The sequence below is a fragment of the Nicotiana attenuata genome, chromosome 2 (genome assembly GCF_001879085.1).
Source record: "Nicotiana attenuata strain UT chromosome 2, NIATTr2, whole genome shotgun sequence".
NCBI classification, from domain to species: Eukaryota; Viridiplantae; Streptophyta; class Magnoliopsida; order Solanales; family Solanaceae; genus Nicotiana; species Nicotiana attenuata.
The window spans coordinates 21,628,802-21,639,804 of NC_031990.1; positions in this window are offsets into that span (position 1 = coordinate 21,628,802).

Genomic DNA, 11,003 nt, shown 5'->3' on the forward strand with positions numbered 1-11,003 from the left:
ATTAGATACCACGTCTAAAAATCAGTAATGCATAGAAATCATGCCTATAGGGATCCTCGAGCAATTCTGATTCGTTTTCATTCACAGTCATGTTAGATATAAAATCAGTAACAGTAGATGCCATCACCCGCAGTACCTGTAACCAATTTTCTAATTCTTGTACATTCTGCATCTCTTTTGATAATCTAAGTCCCTCACTTAACGAGATTAACAAGTATGCATATAGGACTTCAAGCAATTCATTTCGAGCCTTACTATCACATCACCTTCTAAAAACAGTAGATATCATGCCTATAAGATTCCGTCAAAACACTTAGGCAAGCCTTAGAGTAATAACTGTGAGCTTAATTTGTTTCTATTAATCATTACAACCAGCAGGCAGGCCTGATTCGGACTTCTTATCTGAGTTATGTAATGAACCAATCTGCCTCAATATTTTAAACTCCCTCGTTTTTGGTATTTTTAATCAAGACCTAAAAAGTATGTGCGAGTCATGCTAATTATATGCTTTATTTGTTTAAGGAGGTATATATGAGCCTTTGTTTGTTTATATGCTTTCCCCCAAAATATGCAATATGTGTTTTGCCTTTGAAACTTCAAATAAGCCTAATATCCCTCCCTTTTTAGGATTAGTAGTCCTAAGTGCCTCCGGGACTGATAGGAGTGGGACGGGTAATAGCATGCAATAAGTAACCGAGACCGATCTGCGCTTTAAATACCTTAACGGGGTGGGAAGGGTAGATATGGATATGATGACCACGCGATAATGTCACATGTAGCCCCTTATTGAGGAGTGATTACCGGACATTGTGTGGGGTGATCCATATTTTTAATAAACCTAGGACCCCCTCCCTTTATTCTTTATTTCCTTTCTTTAACATTTTAACTCTTTATTTAAAATTAGCCTTTCTAATTGTTCTTTCAAACTTTGCTTACTTTCAAACCATTATGTGTTGAAATCCCCTCTTATTTGAGCCTTATCTGCCTATATGCTAATTGCACCTCAATTCACAATAATTGTCTGGCCGAGAACCACACTAGTGGATTTTGAGGGGTGCCTAATACCTCCCCCTTAGAATAATTTCAAGCCCTTACTCTATCTCTGGTTATTCAAATCGAACTCTTTTGGTGTCCTAATGCACCCCAATCATTAGGTGGCGACTCTTCAAATGCAAACCCAGTTCCCAAAAGGAATGAGTTGTCCCTCCAAATGTCGTAAACCCGATTTCGCGAGAAAAAGGGGGCGCGACAGGTGTTAAAGAGGTGTTGGAGTCGATTATCAAATTTCAGAGCAAGGTAAGTCTCCTATCTAAGCTTGTAAGATGAAATTTATTCCTGTAGGTGCTTTATTTGATACATGCTATATGTTATGGGAGCTACGCACTTATGACGTGATGAGCTCCGTGCATATGCTAGATTCTTGTTTATATCCGGGTAGACTTAGACTTAAACCTTTAAATGTGTATTACTTGAGTTATTCTTACCCGTTCAAATGCTTTATTCATGTTTCAGCCCAAGACTAGTCTTGCATAGAGTATCGAGCTTTCTTATTCTAGAAACTTGGCTCGCTACTTGATTAGCCGCAAAAATTACCTTCTCTTATGGATTACTCCTGTGTTGTACTTATTTGTCCGAAAGTTTCTTGGTTTCTTAACTCGCACGTATATTCATGAGTTGGGCTGGTGGCCCGTCGAAAGTTTCACTATTCTTAAGGGATCAGACTAATCGCCTCAGCACTACTCCTATAGGAGTAGGCCGTTTGCCTAAGAAGGATTATGAGATACACTTATGGATCCAGTCGTTCGTCCCTCAGCAGTATTTATGAGAATCATCTATGGATCGGGCCGGGATATTGTAAAATCACTCTTATGGGATTGGACCATTTTTTTCAGTAGTACTACGAGATACTCTTATAGGATTGGACCATTTGCCTCGACAGAATCGTGCGTAATAATAGGTAGGTAGCATATATTTGAGTATCCGGACTCGGATTTGACATTTGATCCTGATATTGATCATATATATACATTCGAGGTAGTATTCGGTATAGGAGGATTTGATATTTATTTTTCTTTTGAGGATCATGTTATACACATATATCTATTTTTGCTGCTACTTGCTATGCTTCATACCTGTCTACTTTTATTGTACTTTGATTACTGGACCACTAGTAAGTGATGTCGACCCCTCGCCACTACTTCTTCGAGGTTAGACTAGATACTTACTAGGTACGAATTAATTTATGTACCCATACTACACTTCTGTACTAATTGTACAGGTACTAAGCCAAGTACATATGGTGATCATACAGGCGCGTAGGCACAACTGTTGAGAAGAGTTTGTGGTGAGCTACATTTTTATGTTACGATCCGCAACACACAAAGTCCCTTTCCTATTCATTTACTATATTCTCTCTATTTCCTATTCCAGACAGTTCTCGCAGTAGTATTGTTTATTTCAGTAGATACTCACGCACTTGTGACACCGGGTTTTAGGGATTTTAGACCAATGTTCATGATTGTATTTCTATTATGATATTTAGTTTTATATTTGATCATATTCTAACGTTGAAGATAGTGTCAGTAGTTTACTATAAAAACAGAACGATTTCGCTTATTTATTTCATCACTTGTTTCAAAATGTATTATGATTTATCGACTCGTGTGTTGATTTATTGTCGACTTGCCTAATGGCATCGTTGGGTGTCATCGTGGGTGTCATCACGACCTGCTTGGTATCACAGCACTAGGTTTATATAGGTCTCACGAGTCATAATCAAATCTAGCAGAGTTTTGCAGATCGCTATGTAGACGTCTGTACTTATCTTCGAGAGGGTATAAGACTGTTAGGAGAACTTCCCTTTCTTGAATCTTTATGGTGCGACTTTATTTTGGTTGAAGCTTATATCTTCAGTTCCTTCCTACTCATTCATAAGCAATGTTGAACACTCGATATCAGTTGGGCACTAACGAGTTGTGATGATACTAGAGATGCGGTGCGGGATGTTGTTCTCAGTGTTACAAGGGCGGACTACTTTCGTCACCTTATGTAGGAGCGTTCAATCATTTCAGCCTAGTGCTGGTATTGTCCACGGGTTCAGGGCTTACATAGTGTATTATGATGCTTCACGCGTCGATTGTCGTGCAGTATTAGTACAGAATGATAGGGTGGTTACTTATGTGCCGCGACAAGGAATGCTTCGGGAGAAGGATTATTCGGTTCGTGATTGGGAGGTTGGAATTTTTTCTAGTGGAGGTAAGGCATTTAGGCTATGGATATTTAGGCCTTGGCCGATGGATTTGTGAGATTGGGTATTTCTGAACTTAGTGAGTTCTCACTTCTGTTGTTGCGCAGTATCCTTGTTTGAGAGTATTAAGGCTCATAAGTATGACAATATCCATTTGCTTTTCCTTGGGGACACGGTGTTGCGATGTGGTGCTTAAGGAGCGGTCATCAGAGATGATGGTGTATTGCGACTTTAGGTCGGATTTGTGTTCTTGGTGTTGATGGTTTGAGGGAGTTGATCCTTGAGGAGGCTCATAGTTTGTGGTGTTCGATTCATTTGAGTGCTACTGAGATGTATCATGATTTGAGATAGCATTATGGGTGGCAGAGGATGAAAAAGGACATTGTTGGATGTATCTCGCGGTAGTCAAATTGCCAGCAAGTCAAGTATGAACAGCAGAGACCGGGTGATTTTCTTCGGAAGATGGCTATACCAGAGCAGAAGTGGACGTGTATCGATATAGATTTTGTGGTAGGGTAGCAACAAGCTTTGAGGGAGGTTAGTGTGATTTGGGTCATTGTGACAAATGACTAAGTTTGTGCATCTCATTAGGATTAATTACGGACCATTGATGAGTTGGATCAGCGGTCCAGATTTGTTTGTACTTGTTTTGTGAATGTGGAAGATGAGCTACGTGGCACAATTGGATTGGATTAGAAAGGAGGTTATGGATCGCCAACTTGGACTGGTAAGGTCGTTTGGATTGGATCAGGTGGGGGATCGGGCCAGTTGTTTAGGCTGGATTTATTTTAACAAATAATCACATTGAGTTAAGTTGGGTCTTTGTAATTATAGCCCTTTAGTCTTTGATCCTTTAAAATTAATTGAAATTAAACTTAGCTAATTTTTAATTAAATGTGACAGAAAAAATAATCATCAAATACATTATAAATTACGATAATTAACTAATTATTTAGTAAACACCTTATTTTCTAAATTATGAAAAGTAATTTCGGATTAATTCAAATAATAAACGAGTTAATTAAAACCAAAGGTCAATTTTTTAAATTAATTCTAAAACTTATATTTCAAAATAGATGTTATTTTAATTATTTCAAAAATAGTAAGGGTAATATATTTTATAAACATGTAACACCAAATTATTAATTACCTATTTATGTTATATTTGTACAAAAAAAGTATTATTGATTGAAAATATTTTCAACACATTTATTGCAAATCATTAAGTATGAATAATTTAATTGTAAAAGGGAGGGTCAAAATTGGTCGTCAACACCTGAAATCAAAAGCTCTTGGATGCGAAAATATTCCCGAAGCTTTGTCAATTAAATGTAAAAAAAAAAATTTGCGCAACACTTGAGCAAAAAGTTTCTTTTATTGAGTAAAGTGCCAAACTTAGTAAAACATTTTGGCGTAATCACAAAAGGTAAAGAGAAAATATATGTATCAGTTCTTGATGCCAGAACCCGAAGGGGAAGAAGAGTCTTCGTTTTCTCAATTATGTTAAGTCTGTTCCGCTGCCGGTTCGAGACCTTAATCTTATTCGGTTTCCCCTTCGGCTCCCGAATACTCGGAGTTAGTACTCGATGAATCAGATTCAGCGGGCCGAGGAGGAAGGTTCTCACGAGCAGTTGTTTCCAATTCCAGGGCCTTGGCAATGCGGTCATCGATATTGACAAAGACTTCTTTGGCCTCATCTAGGGTCTTCCTTTTCGTATGGTAAATGGCGTAGGTTTTCTCGAAGACGAGGGAATCTTCTTGGTCCTGGAGTTTTGCTTGGAGCTTATCAATATTGGATTTGAGCTTTTCATTTTCAGCTCCCATTGTGCTAATTTTGGAATCGAGTTCAACGTTCGTGGAGTCGATTTTGCTCCATGACTCTTTTAAGTCTCTCTTCCCTTTTTGCTCTCCTCTCCTCGACAACTATGACCTCCTCAGTTTTGGAACTTAAGTTAGCTTCCAAATTATTAACTTGCTCCATCAAAGCAAACTCGCGCTCGGCAACAACAGTCACGGTGTCATGCAGCTCGACTGATAGCATCCTAGGAAGCTCAAATCTATTCAAGGTCAAGGATGAAGCTTTGGAATATCAAAGAGGGCCTTTAACAAGATGTCAAGCTAAAGAGTTGCAAAACAAGGTCATTAGACTTCAAGTGCAAATAAAGAAGTTATTAATTGGGAGGAAAAGCTCAAGGATAAAGGTTGTGAATTGGCTAGGTGTTACAATTATTTTATGGACCCAAATTTATGTCCAAGAAGAGGAGTATTGGATCCCAAGAGACATCATTTGAAGAAGGTCCTAATCAGTCCACTTTTGGATCAATTTGGCACCTAAAATGTGTCCAAACTTGCAGCTCATGAAGTCCTACATAAAGCCACATTTTTATAACATAAAAAGGACTTACTTGATGTCCAAGAAGGTTACAGTAGGCGTGCTAGATGTTGAGTACAAGTTGGTGCCAAGTTGCTTGCAAATTTCCTTCGAGATTTCCAAGATTCTATCCAAGATTGGGACTTTCAAGAACCTATCCTAGATTGGTTTTAACTTATTTTCATATATTTGGGGACTATATTTATTGCTTTCCTAGGTAGTTAAGGTTATTTTTTCCTTTTCCTAAGATTGTTGGAATTACTTTCCAAGAATGACTTGGTTTTGGTTGCACCCTTATTGCACTCTTGTGTGTGGCTACTCTTGGATTTATTCTTCAACTTTCAAGACTCAACTTAAGGTGTTAAGATTAAAATCGTTTCAAAATCTTAGATCACTTCCAGGTATTCAAGAAAGGTGATAACTTTAGGCTTATTGTTGTTCTTGTTATTCTAAAGGGTCGGGTTTCACAATCTATCTCTTGTTTTTTATTCTCTATCAAAAGCGATTAGTTTTTTGTTAGCTAATTGTTGGTGTTAGGATTCAACTTCAAGAATAGACTTATTGAATTCAAGAAACTCTTTCTTGAATTCCATCTATGTTTAATTACTCTCTTCTTTTTTGTTTCCCTATTTTCTTTTAGCTTCGGCACGTTTTTCTTGTTTTTCTTTAGTAATTATTGGACTCCTATCGTGTTATTATCACCGATCCACTTAGCTTTTGATTCCTTAAGGTTTTGATGTAGCTGGGCAGCTTCCTAGCTGTGGGCCATCCTATCTTGCTCGGACTGCTGCAACCGAGCCTCAAGATCATCCACTCGAGCAGTTTTTTTCCAGCACTGAGAGGCACTTGGCAAATTGATTCTGTTCAGCCAACAACCGATCTTGCTCCGAAACAAGCTCCTGCTCGTCCAAAATCAACTTTTGTGAGCCCCCGAAGAAAGAAGGCTGGACTACAAACGGTCTAATAATAAGATTATCAATGCAAAATGTAAATTAAAAGGAGATAGAAGAAAGTTAGATAGCTACCTCTGCCGAATAGTGCATGTTATTGTTTATAAGGCACTCCACAGAAAGGGAGTCTATTTTTCTCCAATACTTTGCCGAGGCCAGCGACTTCAGGTAATTGGCAAGCTCCACTGGCTTGGAAAGAATATGGAACTCATTCGAAACCTAAAGAATGGTATTTCACTTTCCATGAGGGTCTTGGGAAGGTACCGAGTAAATATTTCCCAAGTTTTCGTGGTCGGGAGACCTAGGAGGAGAGGCACTTCCTACTTGTTCAGCTGGTGTCGGTGGAAAAGAAACAGTTGGTGTGGAAGGAGCGGCAGTTTTTGATGGCTCAGAAGTAGGTGGCATAGGAAGAGTAGGGGCCAAACTCCTATAATCGGAGATGTCGACAGGGAATGGAAAGCGGGAATCGACATTTTCAACCAAATCCATTTACCCTTAGAGCGCTTGAACTTCCTCTGCTGGTGGATTTTGGAGCTCCCCCGGCTGAGCATCCGGTTGAGCTGATGAAGACCTTTTTATTCTTTGAAGAGAGACATCTTCATCATCAAAGACCACAATGAACAGTCCAGTTGATGTTCCTCTCACTCTCTTCTCCGGAGTCCCAGTCGAGGAGGATTGCTTCCTCTTTGTTTTCTTATTTTGGACTGGGGACTCCGTCGTGCTACTATTTTGATTCTTGCAGAGGAGGAGAGAGAGAGGAGATTCATTGATGGTCTTCATCTTAGTATTCACCTTGCTGCGGATAGAGAGGCAAAGACTAGTACTTCATTTCACCAGGTTGTGGAGATAGCGCATCATGTTGAGCGCATTCACAATGAGACTAGGGAGGTGATGCAGGGTAGGGAAAAAGAGGTCCTGATATTCAGGTAGCTTGGGTAATGACTCATCTAGAGACCGAGGTCGATTTGGGAGAGGCCATTCTAGCTGGCCAGCTTATTATGCATTACCCAGTCAAGAAGCTTCTGTGCAGTCTTCATTCAGTGCACTTCCAGCAGAGAGTTCTCAACGCACTCCATTCGTTTAGGGTTCATCAGTACCAGATTTTTCTAATGAGTATTCTGGTTCACGGGGTCCAAATCAGGCCCCACAATCATTTCCGCTTAGAGGTTTCTATGAGTGTGGAGACCTGGGGCACGTCAGGAAATACTGCCCTTGTCTTTGCAAAGGTTCAGCATAGCAAGGAGGCCAGACTATAATTCTCGCACCGATTTCTACACCACCCCGCTCAACCTTTTAATGATGTTATTACAAGTATTATTTCCATGTGCCACAGAGATGCTTCAGTGTTGTTTGATCCTGATTTTACTTATTCATATGTGTCATCATACTTTGCCTCTTGTCTGGATATGCTACATGATTTGACGAGTGCAAACCACAACACAAATTAATGTTCACTAGTCAAAGATAGTATATTCAAATTATCGTCTCCACAAGAAAACTAACACTTGATTGGGATGATTATCAACTATACCTAACTACTAAAATTAAAGCAACTATCAATTGATCACGGAAGATAAGAGTTGAGAAACACAGAAATATCAGTGAGATAAATAGGGTAAATCACTAGACAAGTGCAAGATAATTGACTCGGGATCTAATTCTTACATTAGTTCACTCTATAATACTGCTGATTCTCACGAACTTATAAGATAATAAATTACACTTGAAGTTAAGGTTTCTCTTTCGATTAAACGTTAATTTATAGAAATAATCCAGTTGAAGCACAATGAACAATTGCAATGAATGTAATGACGGTTTTAGCCTAAAGGGTAACTTTTCACGAATATTTCCCTATTTTGTCACGACCCGGATTCCCACCCTCGGGAGTCGTGATGGCGCCTACTAGTACGAGCTAGGCAAGCCAATTAATTTCACAATTTACCCTTTTTACTCATTTTATATCCATTAGCAATCTTAAAAATAATAATAACATTTAAACAGCGGAATTTAACATAAGCGGAAGAAAGCAACAAACTATATGGACATAAATACCTAGTATAACGGTTTGAGTCTCGACTACCCAGAACAAGTGTCACAGTTTCACAGACGGTCTAAGAATACTACAAATAAAGGTCTGAAAGAAATAAATACGACATTGTCTCTAGAAATGCATGAAAGAAACAGGAATAATAGATAGAAGGAGACGCCAAGGCCTGCGGACGCCTGCAGGACTACCTCGGGTCGCCTGATGATCAAGAATCAGCAATCTCACTGCGGTCCAAAGTCCACAACACTAGGGTCTGCACAAAAGAGTGCAGAGTATAGTATCAGCACAACCGACCCTATGTGCTGGTAAGTGCCTAGCCTAACCTCGGCGAAGTAGTAACGAGGCTAGGACCAGACCACCAAATAAACTTGTGCAATTATATAATATACAACGGAAAGTAAAGCAGAAATAAACAAGTAAGGATGGGAAGGGGAAACATGCTTCGGGGAATGACAGGTAGAAACAGAATATCAAGAGAACTATAAAGGAATCAAAATCAAACCACTAACAAGAATGAGGAAAATAAAGGCAGATTTCACTTTCTTTTCACATCTTGTTGCAGGTGTGCAACTCGATCCCAGTTCTCATATCTTGTGGTAGGCATACCACCCGCTCCCATTTTATTATATCTCGTGGTAGGCGTACCACCCGCTCCCATTTTATTATATCTTGTGGTAGGCATACCACTCACTCCCATTTCATTAAATCTCGTGGTAGGCATACCACCCGCTCCCATTTCATTATATCTTGTGGTAGGAGTACCACCCGCTCCCATTTCATTAAATCTCGTGGTAGGCGTACCACCCGCTCCCATTCATTATGTCTTGTGGTAGGCGTATCACCCGCTCCCATTTCATTAAATCTCGTGGTAGGCGTACCACCCGCTCTCATTTCATTAAATCTTGTGGTAGGCATACCACCCGCTCCCATTTACAAGCCAACACAAAATGACATAGAATCCCGGCAAGGGAACAAAAGCAACATAATAACTCCCCGATAAGGGAACAACAATATCAAGACAAACATCCCGGCAAGGGAGAATCAGCTATAACCAATCCTAACTCAACTCCTACTCAGCAATACCCTAACTTGTTCCAACATCTAGCTACCTCAGCTATAACTAGACTTGTTACAACACCTAACTACCTCGGCTATACCCAAACTTGTTCCAACATCTAACTACCTCAGCTATGACCATAATCCTTACCTAACACAAAGAATCATCAACCTAAGTATCCGTAATATCAATTAAGAACACAATGCAAGGGAACCACAACTCAGCAATAGCCCGACAAGGGGGCAACATAATGATCTCTTCTCCTTCTCAGTTTTACTTCACAATTCACTTCACAACTCGAGCCACTGCTCTAGAGATTCAATTATCACCTATACTTTCACAATTCGTTATACAACTGGAGCCAACGCTCCTCAATGTTCATAGGTCACAATTCCTTTCACAACTTTACACAACAAATAGAAATTCTCACCAAGGCATGAATAATACAACGAATTCATGGAAATCACAATATAAGACTCACGGTCATGCTCGACACCAACGTATAGATACTCGTCACCATGCCTATACGTCGTACTCAACAAGAAACAAATAGCAAATAGGACACAACTCCTAATCCCTCAAGCTAAGGTTAGACCAAACACCTACCTCGAACTTCCACGGCCAACTCTAGCCTCGAACGCCGCTTTTCCTTTCGAATTCGGCTCCAACACAATCGAATCTATACATAATCGACTTAATAACATCAATAAATGCTAAACAATCCAGTTCCAATGTTTAATTATAGCTTTCCAATCATTCTTCCCCAAAACCCAAAAATCGACCTCGGGCCCGCTTGGTCAAAACACGAGGTTCGGACCAAAATCAAATCACCCATTCACCCACGAGCCCGAATATATAATTTGTTTTCAAATTCGACCCCAAAACGAGGTCTAAATCACCATTAATCAAAAAGCCCTAGTTTTACCCAAATCCCTAATTTTCTACCTTTAATTCCATATTTTAGGCCTAGAAATCTAGTGGGTGTTGATGAAAGTGGAAGAAAACAAGTTAAAGATTACTTACCCAAGAAGTTTTGGTGAAGAAATGCTTCAAAAATCGCCTAAGAGCTTTGGAGAAGAAGAAGTTGTGAAAAATAATGAGAATCCCGTAATGCATTCTGTTTTTAGAACTTAAATAACTAGGCGAATTTTTCCTCTATGCGATCGCGGAGGAATAAATGCAATCGCATAGAACAAATTGATGACTACCAAAATTAACTCTATGCGACCGCGGAAGAATCAATGTGATCGCATAGAACAAATTGTGACCTCCCAAAATTTACTCTATGCGATCGCGGAAGAATCAATGCGATCGCATAGAACAAATTGATG